A 15,649-nucleotide genomic window follows, 5' to 3' on the forward strand; every position below is an offset into this window, starting at 1 on the left:
TTAATGTTTTATCTTTCAGCTGAGTGTACTTGTGACCCCACCAGCACTTATCAAGGTGAAGATGTAACATCGTCAGTGGCCCTGTTACTAATGTCTAATCTATGAATTTCAGATACTTTCGACGTATTCATTGCGGTGAACAACGCTGTTGGGACAGCGCACTCACGACGTGGGAAGATACATCACAGAAATGTTGAAAGATATCAGGTAAGTTACGCTAAAGTGCGTTTGAGAGCTCTTCACTGACTTGTGTTCCACCGCAGCACAAGCCTTTACGGCTGTGCCACTGAATGTAAAAAATGCTGAGTGATTTTAATAAAGAATTTGCAGGGAAGTAGAATGTGTCACACCTTATTGACTCTTTTACAGATGTGTGGAAACGTCGTAGCGGATGACTGTGAATTATGAATCTCCAACAAGTGGCGTCACCCGGCGTCATTTTCAAGATTTTACCCTTTTTGAAGGTACGTAGTCAATGTGTGAGGCACTCACGTTCTTACTACATGGTTATCCATGCTTTTTCCGTCTTCGCAGGCAATAGGGCTGTTGATAGGGAGAATGCTAGGCTACTGCCAGACTGCAACCATAGGCGCTGTGTGTAAAGGTATGTGTATACGTCGATGCGTACTTCACAGTGACATTTTGCTGTAGGACGCGGCAGGCAAGGGAGTCCATGGCGAAAAGTGAATCTCGCCGAAGTTGAATAGCGTTAATTTTTGCGCACGAAAGGCAAGCTGGACACATCGCAAATCTCCAGTCGTACGAAACGCAGTGCAGCACGGTCGCCGGTTATGCCACTGGTTCAACATATGTTTCATCGTCGCACTTCGGACATTGCGGGCAGATACTTTTAAGTTTACCCGTTGTGGACCGATGCTGTGTGTGTTCATGGACATCATGTTTTCAAAGACATGTAAGTGCTCAATAACCAGCTGCGAAAAAAATGCTTTTCATGTTACGCTGTGATATAATACCTGGTGAGGTAATACGATGCTATGACGCTCAGTTTCATACGAAATAAAGTGTTTGATATAATGTTGCTGGTTTGTTTGATGTAATGTTGCACTGTTGTGCGGTGTTGATGTAATGTTCAGAGAATGCCAGTAAGCCTGGCTAAGGCACGGGGAAAAGGTCCACTAGAGGTCCGTCAAAGGTCGTCATTGACGTACGACGGACTTCTTTGGGACGTACGAGGATCCCAGACAACACGAAACCTCACTGGGACGTCCGAAAAAGATCCCCAAATCCCACGTCCCGCGTGGGCAATCCCATAGACGTCCCAGGAACAGCCGCGGAGGGCAACCAGCATGAAGTCCATCATGAGTACTTCGGCGGTCGTAATGGGGACTTCCCTCCCGCTCTCCCACTTTCCTTCTTCTACTCACTCGCAAACACTCGCAAACTGCGAGGCCGAATTGTGGCGTCCGTTGGCAACCAGATGGCGCTAATCATTTTAATTTCTCACTAGCTTTGTAATGTTACTCACAGTATTGTTTGAGTAACGCAAAGCTGCTAACGTAGACAATAGAGAATAACGTGCCGCGGATAATTGCATGTCATGGTTTTGAAGTTGGTAACAAGCAAACGGTCATACGGTACTGCGGCTGAGTGAAACTGAACGCCAAAAGTGGCCGGAGCAGGACGGTTGTCCGTTCTTTGTATTTGTGGCTTCCATGATGGCAGCGTTCGTCCGTGCGTATTGCCGCAGTTTGATGTACAAGTGAGAGACATGGACGGCACTATAGGTATGTTTGCTCTTTTTTAGCTAAGGATAGTTTGTCACGGATTCTGTTTTTCATAATGCAGTGAAGTTTTGCGGCGTACGGACATAATTTTCTGGCAGTTCAGAGAGAACACGTTTGACAACGTAGACAGCGTTTAGTGTGCTTTTCTCCAGTTTCAGGGTTCGTTATGAAGACGTTTGACAAGTTGCTAAGTTGAGAAGTTGTTTGAGAACTCGCTACCAATGGCCGAGTCCAGAACAACACTGTAAGTTAGAGTGACAGTGAGTTTTATTATCAAATACAAATAGTATGAAAACACTGGCTTGTGACAAACATGTATCTTGCACCGTAACACGTTGAATGTCATTACAGGGGATCAGTCAATGAAGGATTTGCCAAGTTACAGCAGCCTCCTATCCATCACAAGCTTTTGGGCTGAACGCAGACATGGTAAGCTGTAGTACTCTTTCTCTAATTTCAGGTAAACCAGGGCCAGTGCATTCATTGCGTGGGAATCAGCTTGTACACATGGATAGCGTAAGCTAGCTTCCAGTACGACAAAAAGGATGCTGTGCCAGGGGTAACTGACTGTCTTCTGTCCTATGCACTTTAAGATTGCTCTCAGCAGAGTATTACTCACTTCCATCTTCTCAGTTCAGAGGAACAAGTCAGCGTCATTTGCAAGGTGGCCCGCTTTTTCATTTCTATCCCAAGCAGAGCACTCAGTGATGCAATTCTTAACATTTTCCTATCTATATAGGTAACCACAACAGTTCTTTCACAGCGGCCTGTCCTGCAGCATCCCAATGAACAACTACTGTACGACCCGTATGGGAATTTTTTTCATGAGCAGATCAACAATGCCAAGGTAATTAAATTTGTGATAGGATTCCAAGTGTGTCCCTGCTTCCAGGGGCTCCATTTGGCATGCCACTGACCTGTATTACCACGTGAGGCTTGCGAACTGGGCATGTTTACCTCCGGTACTGTTTCAGAGCAATCAATATAAGCTAAATAATGCAATCTATTTATTTTCTGTGTGTACATGCATACTATGTGGACAGTATAAGTACAGCATGGGAGAAAAGTTTACGGAACACGGCACCTGCGTATTTCTTCGTCGGAGCGCTTCCCTGCTAGCTATCACGAAGCGGCCGAATAGGGAATAGGTGGCGAGCTATTGTATCCATCCCTCAGTATGTATGTCCACTCCTTTGTGCTGCTAGGTTGTCGCTCCATTGGAGAAATGCGACACCCTGTTGTTCCGTGAACTTTTGTCCCAAGCTGTACATACAGGTTTTCGCCCCAAGCGGTATCTAAGTAGCTCTTTTTTATTTTTTTAAATTGTATTCTCAATAACAAAACATTTTGTATACCGCCCTGGAAAGAAATGAAGTATGTGATCTAAATATTTAATGACGTCTCGGTTTTGTTCGTTGCCAGGTTACCTCACGAAGATCCGGGTGCCTCAAGCGTCGCTACCTTCTTGGGGGAAAAATGAAATAGACAACTATGTGACAACATAGACAACATCTTTCATCTAGACAACTATGTCGTGACTGTACCACGCACCGCGAACTCAGGAACGTCACAAATCAGGAGCAGCAGATGGAAGCAACAAAGAGGACATTTAAACTGTGTGTACTCAGATACATAGCTTTGTTTCGGTTAGTTAGTTGAAAACTGCACCGCTCGCATATGAGACAAGCATATGTTGCCTTGCGCGTTAGGAAAATCTATTAAAATTGCCTTTGTAGTAAGCTGTGTATTTTGATAGGGACACGCTATATCAGACAGCAGCTCATGGTGTAAAAATCTGATGCCAACACGGCAAATTCTGAACTGTAATTTTGAAAATTTAATTTCTCAGCATGAGAAAATTATTAAATTGCTTGTAATTTGTGACAAAAGTTTTAGATAAAACTTAACATTTCAAGCGAAAATGTGCTGTGGATATGCAAGCTATCGTTCCTATCTTTTTTTAGTGTGGAAGCTGACAGGACTTGTGCGTACAAAAATTCTCTATGGATCTTTGTGGCAATCTCAGAAACGGCACTATATTAATTTGCTTGTATCTGTATGTCGATATATGCATAGTTTGCTACAAGTGCTCTTATTTGGGCATACCAGTGCCACACCTTACCTTTTTGGCTTCAACTTCTGAATTCAATTCGACTTGCCTTTTAATATAACCGGTGTCCCGTCTCTGTCTAGTGATTCACTGTGCCGTAATGAGGCTGACTGGGGAACGAATCACTCGCTGTGACAAGCCAAACTGTTCTCTTTATGCAGATGTGATGTCATGCTTACGGTGTTGCACATGTCATTTTCGTCTGTGCAATGTTCCAAGTAAATGTGATTTGTAGGATTTTGGATTGCTATAGGAACTGTGCAGTGTGATATTTTGTTCCTTTGAAGCTGAAATATATTTGAAACCAATAAACTGACAGTTTTTCCCTTCATAAAAGCGAATGTGGTTTCCTTATAGCGTACACACTAACAGTGTGGAGTTCGCAAATACGCGCACCGGATACCGATGACCGCCGACCCTAGAGAACAATCAGCAGATGAGGCTAGCACCTCTGCAGAGCAAATATGCTATGCTGTGAAGCCTCCTACCAGCGTGGGCTTGAGGTACCGGAGAAGTCCCTCAGAAATCCTTTAGAGATCTCGAGGGACGTCTGTGGGACCGTCACTGTTACGTACTTTGGAGTTTCATTCAGACTTCCCAGTGACGTCTATGGAACCAACTGCGGTCATCTCTGGGATGTCTGCAACATCCGCATGGAGGCATACCTGGGACGTCCCTGGTACGCATCTGTGTTGTCTGGGATGTTATTTTGGCACTTCTGAGTACATCCCAAGTATGTCAAATATATGTTTCAGGATGTCCTCAGGATGCTTTCATCGTCCTGAGGGTAACATCATGTGGATGTCAATGGGACATCGGTGGTTTACTGGGATGGCTTTTCCACTTCAGTCCGAACAATCAAACACACCGTCAAGAAGCCAACAATGGAGTGGACGCAGCCACAACGCTACGAGCTGGAACTGGAACCACGAACCATCACAACAGCAAAAAACCGCCAAAGCCAAATGGAAACGGAAGTGCTCAAATTCTCGTCCCCACTACACCACCAGGATATTAAACTTGCAGCACACACATCGAACGCGCACGGCGTTTGTAAAAGTCGTGTTTTTCTTCATTTTAAAGAAGGTGACATCAAAGAAAAATAAACTCACCTTTGTGTCGTCTGTCGTCGTCGGCTTCGAGGGCAAAACTGGATGGCTAGTTTGATCAAGCCATTAGCTACAATATGTAAACGATGTGAACGAACGTGTACGTAACGTTGTTCCGAGTGTAGTGCTTCTATTTTGCAGCAATATTTATGTGTACTGTATATCTTCGTGGAGGTAAATTTCAAGTGCAGTGTGTGTATTGCGGCGTACGTTACACTACGCTGGTTGCGACCGGTTTGTGCTGTGCAAGGCTGGGTATTTGTTGGAAGTGCTTGTTATAGTGGACAGCAGCTGTGCAATGGCCGCGGGCTCTGTCTTTTCGTTAAGAGCTAATGAATTCCTCCTGTGCTTCCGCAGCGATCATCTCGTGAAGTGACGAGCGTGCGAAAGGTTCCTTAACGGAGGCAGTGATGTGCATGGTGGATTCCGCGGGTTCATTTTCTGTGTTCATGTTTGCCGTTCGTCTTGCTGGTCGTGTAGCCATAGTCAGGGTTGTCCGTAAATTGCGCGTATATAAAATAAATTCACGTAAATTGATAGCATCGTTTTTGTTCCTCTATTTCGGCAATGTCACCGAATACAAGGACGAACAAGTTAGGTCATGGTTACGGTCAGGCTCCGAAAAAAAGAAAAAAGAAAGTCTTCTTTTCTTCATATGAACCTGTAGGTTCTTACTTCTGCGCCAAGAGAAATTCTCACATCTCCTTAACCCAGAAACAACAGACACACAGTATGCTACGAAGGAACTCACCTAAACTGAGGTATTTTATTCTGGAACTGCCATGTTACATTTTCTCGTCCTTGCAGCCAGATCTCTTATACACATTTCCTGTTTCCGATATTTCCAAACCGTAGAGAACCTGCCCATTTTTTTTTCATTATGCCTGATTATCAGCTTGCGTGCACTGTATTCGCTGCGAGATCGACCTACAGAGGGCAACGCCGTTACCTTTTTAATGTAGATAACACACCAGCCGGTGTACGAAGTTGATAGTTCTTTCTCGTAATCCTTGTGTATATTCACCGGAAGATAATTTGTAGCGCGATGGTACGATACTATTGGGTTCCTTTATGCACCACCTACTGCACTGAAGGCAAAATAATAAACAAGTAAAAGCAGACTATGCGAGCAAGCTACCCACACTATGGTAGTTTGTCGTTTCTCCGTAGTGTGCCAACACCATTCGATCTCAGGGCAAATCCTTTTTGTCTTTATGATGAAGTTTTGAGTCGCCCTAGGATCAGCTCATCATCCATCCCGCTTTATATGCACGGTGCATATAAAGGGGTATAATTTTAGGGTCTGACTTTTTAGGGTGTTACCCAGTTGTCCTCTCCCCGTTTGTAAACAAATGATTTAGAGTGTTCGACAGTGCTCCAATTTGGTAGAGTTCAACTCCGCCCGGAGCTAGAGGGGAACAATGTCGCACTCAAAAGGCACGGTCGCGAGGGGATTAAGTGGTCCCTGAGGGGGACGCGACCTACAGTCCAATTTTTTGTTTTAATAGGAGGCAGCGATGAGTCATCAGCACCAATCAGTCTGTCTACCATGATGACGTTTCTCTGGTAGAGGCCTACTAGGACTGATATGTACCCCCTTCAGTAATTTTTTTTTAATTTTCGGGTTTAACCCGTTTGCTCCCAAAAAAACAGTTCCCATCGACTAGTTTTCTCCATGCGGTACCTACACAACTAAGTGACAATGCGGTTCTAAAATGCTTAACTCTTCTATTTTTGAAACAATTGCTGTTATGCAAGAGGACTCGCTGTTGGGCACGTTGGTCACTATACATGAAGATCCAAAACACAGCGCGAGAAGACACGACGGAAGAAGAGAGGACAAACAGGAAGGAACAGCGCCTGTCCTGTCCTCTCTTCTTCCGTCGTGTCTTCTCGCGCTGTGTTTTGGATCTTCATGTGCTGTTATGCAGAGATATTGAATAAGTGTTGACATTACCAACCACAGTTACACCTCCTAACAAACAGTACTAAAATATTGCCCGTCATCGTTCTCTGTTGCGAAACGACCAGGTACATTTATTGCGCCTCGAGAAGAAACAGATTACGCCCTAGCTCCAGATTCTAGCAAAACCTACATTCTGAAAGGTTTACTATGAAACTATGCTACCACTAGATCTGTACTGAATTTATCAGTACCTTCGCAGGTGAACTTCATAAAGTTGAGTGATGAGCATATCTGAAGTGACATGAGTCTGCAAGGGTGGTATAAAAAATACAGTGCGGTTACATCCGAATTGTGAAAGAAGAGCTTAACCCGATATTTACCCCAATTCTTCTGAAAATAAATCATGAAAACGCCAGCCATTAAGTATAAAGTGCAAGGTATTGCTTTTAAAGCGTGAGTGCTTGGATATGAACATTTGCAAGAGATGAACTGAATGCCGGAAAGAGTTGAAAAGTTTCCATTGATGAATATCTTCACAGAACAAGATTACCAAATCACAAAATTCATTGAGATGGTTGGACCCATGCCACTTCCTACCTATTAACTTGTCTTGAAGCAAATGGTAGCTACCAGCCAACCTTTTATGGATTTCTGGCGAAAGTTAACATGTTTCCTGTCGGGAGAAGTGAGATGTCTAATCAAAATAAAAAAAAAGCTTGAGAGTGTGAGACAACTGATGTTCTGAAGCTGGAACAACATAGAAGGGACAAATACGTACAAAGCCTCAATTTGCCTAAGAAATTAACGATGAAAGATGAATGTCACAGAAAAGGTTAGCCAGCTGCAGCAGTCGAACCCACATCTTCTGGACGCACCCTGGAAGTCGCTGAGAAGGCGTGTTAGCTTAGCTCAATTGGTAGAGCCCTGGACCGGCGATCCAGAAGATGTGGGTTCGACTCCTGCAGCTGGCTAACCTTTTCAGTGACTTTCATCTTTCATCGTTAACTACTTAGGTAAATTGAGGCTTTGTATGTATTTGTCCCTTCTATGTTGTTCCAGCCTCAGAACATCAGTTCTCTCATGTTCAACAGTTGCCGTCTGCGTCGATCCCGTCGTATGGATGTGTGTATGAGTGAGCAAAAATGTAAGAGTGAAAGGAGGATTATTTAGAGAGAGTGGATGGTTTGTCCCTTCAGATGACGCACCCTGGAAGTCGCTGAGAAGGCGTGTTAGCTTAGCTCAATTGGCAGAGCTCTGGACCGGCAGTCCAGAAGATGTGGGTTCGACTCCTGCAGCTGGCTAACCTTTTCAGTGACTTTCATCTTTCATAAAAAAAAAAGCTGTCACAAGGAAACAAAACCTACCCATTTATAGGATGCCAGTGTTTGGAATTGTGATGTTGGAGTCACATCAGAAACACCTAGTGACAAAGCTTTGGAAATTGAGATAAAATGGAAAAAACGAAATACAGATATTGGCTACAGTAGAGTGCAGCCAGACAAATAAGAATTGTGGATATGTATTTAACCTGGGTGTTTCTTCGCTCTACCTTGCAAGTGTTTTATTCTTTTTCTTCAGCTGGTCTAGCGTTGCCTATATCTCCCATTTATTCTCTCCTGAGCCGTCAACATTTGTTTCGGTTATGCAAAGAGTAAATATCCAAAGCGAGAAAATGATTGAAGTATTAGCTCTGCATCACTGTGAAGTCGATGTTTCTTACCCATTATGGTTTTAGACACCCAGGCCTGTACTTTGAAAGTCAACAGCAGTGCTACAGAACAACGCGTTTCTGTCCTTTCCACGAGAAATGCTCCATGTATGACAGACAGTCATTCTTTTTCAAGGCAGATAGTTTTACGCTCAATCAGGTCCTAGGATTAGCCCAAAAACAAAACAAATGTGTTTAGGGAGTCTAAACAGGTAAACTAAAAAAGTAATATTTCTCGTCCCGCTAGCTACCCACAGGGACGGACACAGGGCGTATGTGGATGACTCTCTACGGGCAGTCCGCGAGTATCATCCTCAGGACGTTCTGCGGATACCCCTCGAAGGACAAGGACACGATGACACTGTGAGGACATCCTGAGGACCGTGTGTGTTCTTGGGGGTTAACCTCCCCTGCGTCAACATATCAAGTCGTGGAAAAGCTAGAATTATCAACGGAAAGACGAAGACCCGATCCATCAAAGGAGCGCCCGAGTTCGCCCTCGGTCGTTCTTATCGCGTCCTACCCAAGGACAATCTTCCCGAACGTCTGGGAGCAGGCGCCCGGATTTACATCGTAGCCGTCCTAAAGTTCCTGGCTTCTGACGTGCTCCTGTCGGCGGGCAACGCCGCTGCCTATAATGAGACGAGGATAATCCCCCATCACCGCCTCGGGCCGACCGTTCTCTCCTGGAGGTTTATCGTTAATCTCTCCCACGTCAACATATGAAGTCGTGGAAAAGCAAGAATTAGCAAGTGAAAGAAGACTCGGTCCAATAAAGGAGTGCTCGAGTTCGCCCTCCGTCGTTCTTATCGCGTCTACCCAAGGGAAATTTCGCGGAACGTCTGGCAGCAGGCGCCCGGGTTTACGTCGTAGCCGTGTTTGAATTCTTCGCTTCTGACGTGCGCCTGTCGGCGGGCAACGCCGCTGCCTATAATGAGACGAGGATCATCCCCCATCGCCGTCTCGAGCTGGCCGTTCTCACCAGGCATTTTATCGTTAACCTCTCCAGCGTCAACATATCAAGTGGTGGAAAAGCTAGAATTAGCAAGTGAAAGAAGACCCGGTCCAATAAAGGAGTGCTCGAGTTCGCCCTCCGTCGTTCTTATCGCGTCTACCCAAGGGAAATTTCGCGGAACGTCTGGCAGCAGGCGCCCGGGTTTACGTCGTAGCCGTGTTTGAATTCTTCGCTTCTGACGTGCGCCTGTCGGCGGGCAACGCCGCTGCCTATAATGAGACGAGGATCATCCCCCATCGCCGTCTCGAGCTGGCCGTTCTCACCAGGCATTTTATCGTTAACCTCTCCAGCGTCAACATATCAAGTGGTGGAAAAGCTAGAATTAGCAAGTGAAAGAAGACCCGGTCCAATAAAGGAGTGCTCGAGTTCGCCCTCCGTCGTTCTTATCGCGTCTACCCAAGGGAAATTTCGCGGAACGTCTGGCAGCAGGCGCCCGGGTTTACGTCGTAGCCGTGTTTGAATTCTTCGCTTCTGACGTGCGCCTGTCGGCGGGCAACGCCGCTGCCTATAATGAGACGAGGATCATCCCCCATCGCCGTCTCGAGCTGGCCGTTCTCACCAGGCATTTTATCGTTAACCTCTCCAGCGTCAACATATCAAGTGGTGGAAAAGCTAGAATTAGCAAGTGAAAGAAGACCCGGTCCAATAAAGGAGTGCTCGAGTTCGCCCTCCGTCGTTCTTATCGCGTCTACCCAAGGGCAATTTCGCGGAACGTCTGGCAGCAGGCGCCCGGGTTTACGTCGTAGCCGTGTTTGAATTCTTCGCTTCTGACGTGCGCCTGTCGGCGGGCAACGCCGCTGCCTATAATGAGACGAGGATCATCCCCCATCGCCGTCTCGAGCTGGCCGTTCTCACCAGGCATTTTATCGTTAACCTCTCCAGCGTCAACATATCAAGTGGTGGAAAAGCTAGAATTAGCAAGTGAAAGAAGACTCGGTCCAATAAAGGAGTGCTCGAGTTCGCCCTCCGTCGTTCTTATCGCGTCTACCCAAGGGCAATTTCGCGGAACGTCTGGCAGCAGGCGCCCGGGTTTACGTCGTAGCCGTGTTTGAATTCTTCGCTTCTGACGTGCGCCTGTCGGCGGGCAACGCCGCTGCCTATAATGAGACGAGGATCATCCCCCATCGCCGTCTCGAGCTGGCCGTTCTCACCAGGCATTTTATCGTTAACCTCTCCAGCGTCAACATATCAAGTGGTGGAAAAGCTAGAATTAGCAAGTGAAAGAAGACCCGGTCCAATAAAGGAGTGCTCGAGTTCGCCCTCCGTCGTTCTTATCGCGTCTACCCAAGGGAAATTTCGCGGAACGTCTGGCAGCAGGCGCCCGGGTTTACGTCGTAGCCGTGTTTGAATTCTTCGCTTCTGACGTGCGCCTGTCGGCGGGCAACGCCGCTGCCTATAATGAGACGAGGATCATCCCCCATCGCCGTCTCGAGCTGGCCGTTCTCACCAGGCATTTTATCGTTAACCTCTCCAGCGTCAACATATCAAGTGGTGGAAAAGCTAGAATTAGCAAGTGAAAGAAGACCCGGTCCAATAAAGGAGTGCTCGAGTTCGCCCTCCGTCGTTCTTATCGCGTCTACCCAAGGGAAATTTCGCGGAACGTCTGGCAGCAGGCGCCCGGGTTTACGTCGTAGCCGTGTTTGAATTCTTCGCTTCTGACGTGCGCCTGTCGGCGGGCAACGCCGCTGCCTATAATGAGACGAGGATCATCCCCCATCGCCGTCTCGAGCTGGCCGTTCTCACCAGGCATTTTATCGTTAACCTCTCCAGCGTCAACATATCAAGTGGTGGAAAAGCTAGAATTAGCAAGTGAAAGAAGACTCGGTCCAATAAAGGAGTGCTCGAGTTCGCCCTCCGTCGTTCTTATCGCGTCTACCCAAGGGCAATTTCGCGGAACGTCTGGCAGCAGGCGCCCGGGTTTACGTCGTAGCCGTGTTTGAATTCTTCGCTTCTGACGTGCGCCTGTCGGCGGGCAACGCCGCTGCCTATAATGAGACGAGGATCATCCCCCATCGCCGTCTCGAGCTGGCCGTTCTCACCAGGCATTTTATCGTTAACCTCTCCAGCGTCAACATATCAAGTGGTGGAAAAGCTAGAATTAGCAAGTGAAAGAAGACCCGGTCCAATAAAGGAGTGCTCGAGTTCGCCCTCCGTCGTTCTTATCGCGTCTACCCAAGGGAAATTTCGCGGAACGTCTGGCAGCAGGCGCCCGGGTTTACGTCGTAGCCGTGTTTGAATTCTTCGCTTCTGACGTGCGCCTGTCGGCGGGCAACGCCGCTGCCTATAATGAGACGAGGATCATCCCCCATCGCCGTCTCGAGCTGGCCGTTCTCACCAGGCATTTTATCGTTAACCTCTCCAGCGTCAACATATCAAGTGGTGGAAAAGCTAGAATTAGCAAGTGAAAGAAGACCCGGTCCAATAAAGGAGTGCTCGAGTTCGCCCTCCGTCGTTCTTATCGCGTCTACCCAAGGGCAATTTCGCGGAACGTCTGGCAGCAGGCGCCCGGGTTTACGTCGTAGCCGTGTTTGAATTCTTCGCTTCTGACGTGCGCCTGTCGGCGGGCAACGCCGCTGCCTATAATGAGACGAGGATCATCCCCCATCGCCGTCTCGAGCTGGCCGTTCTCACCAGGCATTTTATCGTTAACCTCTCCAGCGTCAACATATCAAGTGGTGGAAAAGCTAGAATTAGCAAGTGAAAGAAGACCCGGTCCAATAAAGGAGTGCTCGAGTTCGCCCTCCGTCGTTCTTATCGCGTCTACCCAAGGGCAATTTCGCGGAACGTCTGGCAGCAGGCGCCCGGGTTTACGTCGTAGCCGTGTTTGAATTCTTCGCTTCTGACGTGCGCCTGTCGGCGGGCAACGCCGCTGCCTATAATGAGACGAGGATCATCCCCCATCGCCGTCTCGAGCTGGCCGTTCTCACCAGGCATTTTATCGTTAACCTCTCCAGCGTCAACATATCAAGTGGTGGAAAAGCTAGAATTAGCAAGTGAAAGAAGACCCGGTCCAATAAAGGAGTGCTCGAGTTCGCCCTCCGTCGTTCTTATCGCGTCTACCCAAGGGAAATTTCGCGGAACGTCTGGCAGCAGGCGCCCGGGTTTACGTCGTAGCCGTGTTTGAATTCTTCGCTTCTGACGTGCGCCTGTCGGCGGGCAACGCCGCTGCCTATAATGAGACGAGGATCATCCCCCATCGCCGTCTCGAGCTGGCCGTTCTCACCAGGCATTTTATCGTTAACCTCTCCAGCGTCAACATATCAAGTGGTGGAAAAGCTAGAATTAGCAAGTGAAAGAAGACCCGGTCCAATAAAGGAGTGCTCGAGTTCGCCCTCCGTCGTTCTTATCGCGTCTACCCAAGGGCAATTTCGCGGAACGTCTGGCAGCAGGCGCCCGGGTTTACGTCGTAGCCGTGTTTGAATTCTTCGCTTCTGACGTGCGCCTCTCGGCGGGCAACGCCGCTGCCTATAATGAGACGAGGATCATCCCCCATCGCCGTCTCGAGCTGGCCGTTCTCACCAGGCATTTTATCGTTAACCTCTCCAGCGTCAACATATCAAGTGGTGGAAAAGCTAGAATTAGCAAGTGAAAGAAGACTCGGTCCAATAAAGGAGTGCTCGAGTTCGCTCTCCGTCGTTCTTATCGCGTCTACCCAAGGGCAATTTCGCGGAACGTCTGGCAGCAGGCGCCCGGGTTTACGTCGTAGCCGTGTTTGAATTCTTCGCTTCTGACGTGCGCCTGTCGGCGGGCAACGCCGCTGCCTATAATGAGACGAGGATCATCCCCCATCGCCGTCTCGAGCTGGCCGTTCTCACCAGGCATTTTATCGTTAACCTCTCCAGCGTCAACATATCAAGTGGTGGAAAAGCTAGAATTAGCAAGTGAAAGAAGACCCGGTCCAATAAAGGAGTGCTCGAGTTCGCCCTCCGTCGTTCTTATCGCGTCTACCCAAGGGAAATTTCGCGGAACGTCTGGCAGCAGGCGCCCGGGTTTACGTCGTAGCCGTGTTTGAATTCTTCGCTTCTGACGTGCGCCTGTCGGCGGGCAACGCCGCTGCCTATAATGAGACGAGGATCATCCCCCATCGCCGTCTCGAGCTGGCCGTTCTCACCAGGCATTTTATCGTTAACCTCTCCAGCGTCAACATATCAAGTGGTGGAAAAGCTAGAATTAGCAAGTGAAAGAAGACCCGGTCCAATAAAGGAGTGCTCGAGTTCGCCCTCCGTCGTTCTTATCGCGTCTACCCAAGGGCAATTTCGCGGAACGTCTGGCAGCAGGCGCCCGGGTTTACGTCGTAGCCGTGTTTGAATTCTTCGCTTCTGACGTGCGCCTGTCGGCGGGCAACGCCGCTGCCTATAATGAGACGAGGATCATCCCCCATCGCCGTCTCGAGCTGGCCGTTCTCACCAGGCATTTTATCGTTAACCTCTCCAGCGTCAACATATCAAGTGGTGGAAAAGCTAGAATTAGCAAGTGAAAGAAGACCCGGTCCAATAAAGGAGTGCTCGAGTTCGCTCTCCGTCGTTCTTATCGCGTCTACCCAAGGGAAATTTCGCGGAACGTCTGGCAGCAGGCGCCCGGGTTTACGTCGTAGCCGTGTTATAATTGCTCGCTTCTGGCGTGTTCCTCTCGGCAGGCAACGCCGCTGCCTATAATGAGACGAGGTTCATCCCCCATCGCCGTCTCGGGCTGGCCGTTCTCGCCTGGCATTTTATCGTTAACCTCTCCAGCGTCAACATATCAAGTGGTGCAAAAGCCTGTGGGAATCCCAGACGGCAGACTCCGGCATGACCTCGCCCCCGGGCACATTCCTCCGGTATTGTTCCCCTATTCCCGGAAGCCCGGGGAGTGAATGTCAAGACGAGTTGTGATGGGGACTGAAGGGTGGTGGATGGGGCAGTCGCCTCTGGGACGGTGCGGAAGGAGGACAGTTTGGAAGAAGACTCAAGTTAATAAATGTGAGTCGGTATACTTTCCGTGTCAGAGTCATTCTTGGTTGGCAGCAGGGAACGAACTAGGCCATTAGAGCCCACACCCGTGGGATAGGCTTCCTAAATAGGAGCAGATCCCACATTTGGCGCCCAACGTAAATTCGTTCGTTTGTTGTCAATCGAGAGTGGTCCTGCGCGCTCTCAATTTTGGGGCCCTGTTAGGATTTTGGGGGAAAACGGGTGTTAGGCGCCTCGTGGTATGGTAGTGCATACGCGATCCATGGAGAATCAGTCTGGGTCAGCAACAAACGGGGACACTATTAACCCCGGCGAGGCAGGAGCACGTGGCGGCAACGGCGATGCCGGAACCAACACGGGGGCAGGTGTGCATCCACCTCTCCCCACTCCACAAGCGGTTGATACCGCTAGCGTATTGCTGCAAGTGAAAAATATTGTCGCTTCATTGACCCAGCAGTTGAATGCGGCGCAGACTAGCCCGCATTCTACTTTTCCCCCACGGCTCCACCCGAGTACGACAATTCCGACGTACTCGGGGTACTCTGATAGAAAATCGGTAGCCGACTTCCTATTGGAGATGGAGACCTATCAGGTTGCATCTAGGGCGTCCGACGAGGTAGTGCTAAGGCAGGTTTTGCCAGTAGCGCTAGTGGGGGACGCCGCTCGATGGCGAAGGCTGCAGAAGCCTTTTACCTCGATGGCGGACTTCCGGCAGCGTTTTAGGGAGGAATTTTTGCCACCCGATTACGCAATGCGTGTGCGCGAAGTGTTAGCTTTTCGCACACAGCATGCTGACGAGAGCCTCATTGAATTTGTGCGTGCAATTCAGGAGCTCTACGATAGGGCCGACCCGACGGCCACAGATCAGGATAAGGTTTCGCGGGTTATACGGCAAAGCCATCCTAGCTTCCGTCCGTATTTACGGGGGCGAAATTTCGAGAACCTCGATGCGCTTGCACGAGAAGCTCGGGTGATTCAGGCTGATTTATTGTCTGAATTACGGTACAGACCACCACCGCGACCGTTACTGTCAGTTGAGCCGGGTTGTGCTTGGGCAGGGCTTCAGGATTCTGTTCCACAGGGGAGGGAAGCGACGTCCATGGTTGC

General features: G+C 48.7%; 1 long non-coding RNA gene across 1 annotated transcript; it reads left to right on the forward strand.

The window, feature by feature from the left end:
• Nucleotides 1-1,644: 1,644 nt before the first annotated feature.
• LOC135372794 (uncharacterized) lies at nucleotides 1,645-4,185 on the forward strand. The gene is made up of 5 exons (XR_010416117.1): nucleotides 1,645-1,745; nucleotides 1,898-1,989; nucleotides 2,097-2,409; nucleotides 2,485-2,592; nucleotides 3,168-4,185. It is a non-coding gene; the product is annotated as an uncharacterized LOC135372794 (long non-coding RNA).
• Nucleotides 4,186-15,649: the final 11,464 nt, after the last annotated feature.

This window comes from Ornithodoros turicata, chromosome 1 (assembly GCF_037126465.1).
Source record: "Ornithodoros turicata isolate Travis chromosome 1, ASM3712646v1, whole genome shotgun sequence".
In the NCBI taxonomy this organism is placed as follows: domain Eukaryota; kingdom Metazoa; phylum Arthropoda; class Arachnida; order Ixodida; family Argasidae; genus Ornithodoros; species Ornithodoros turicata.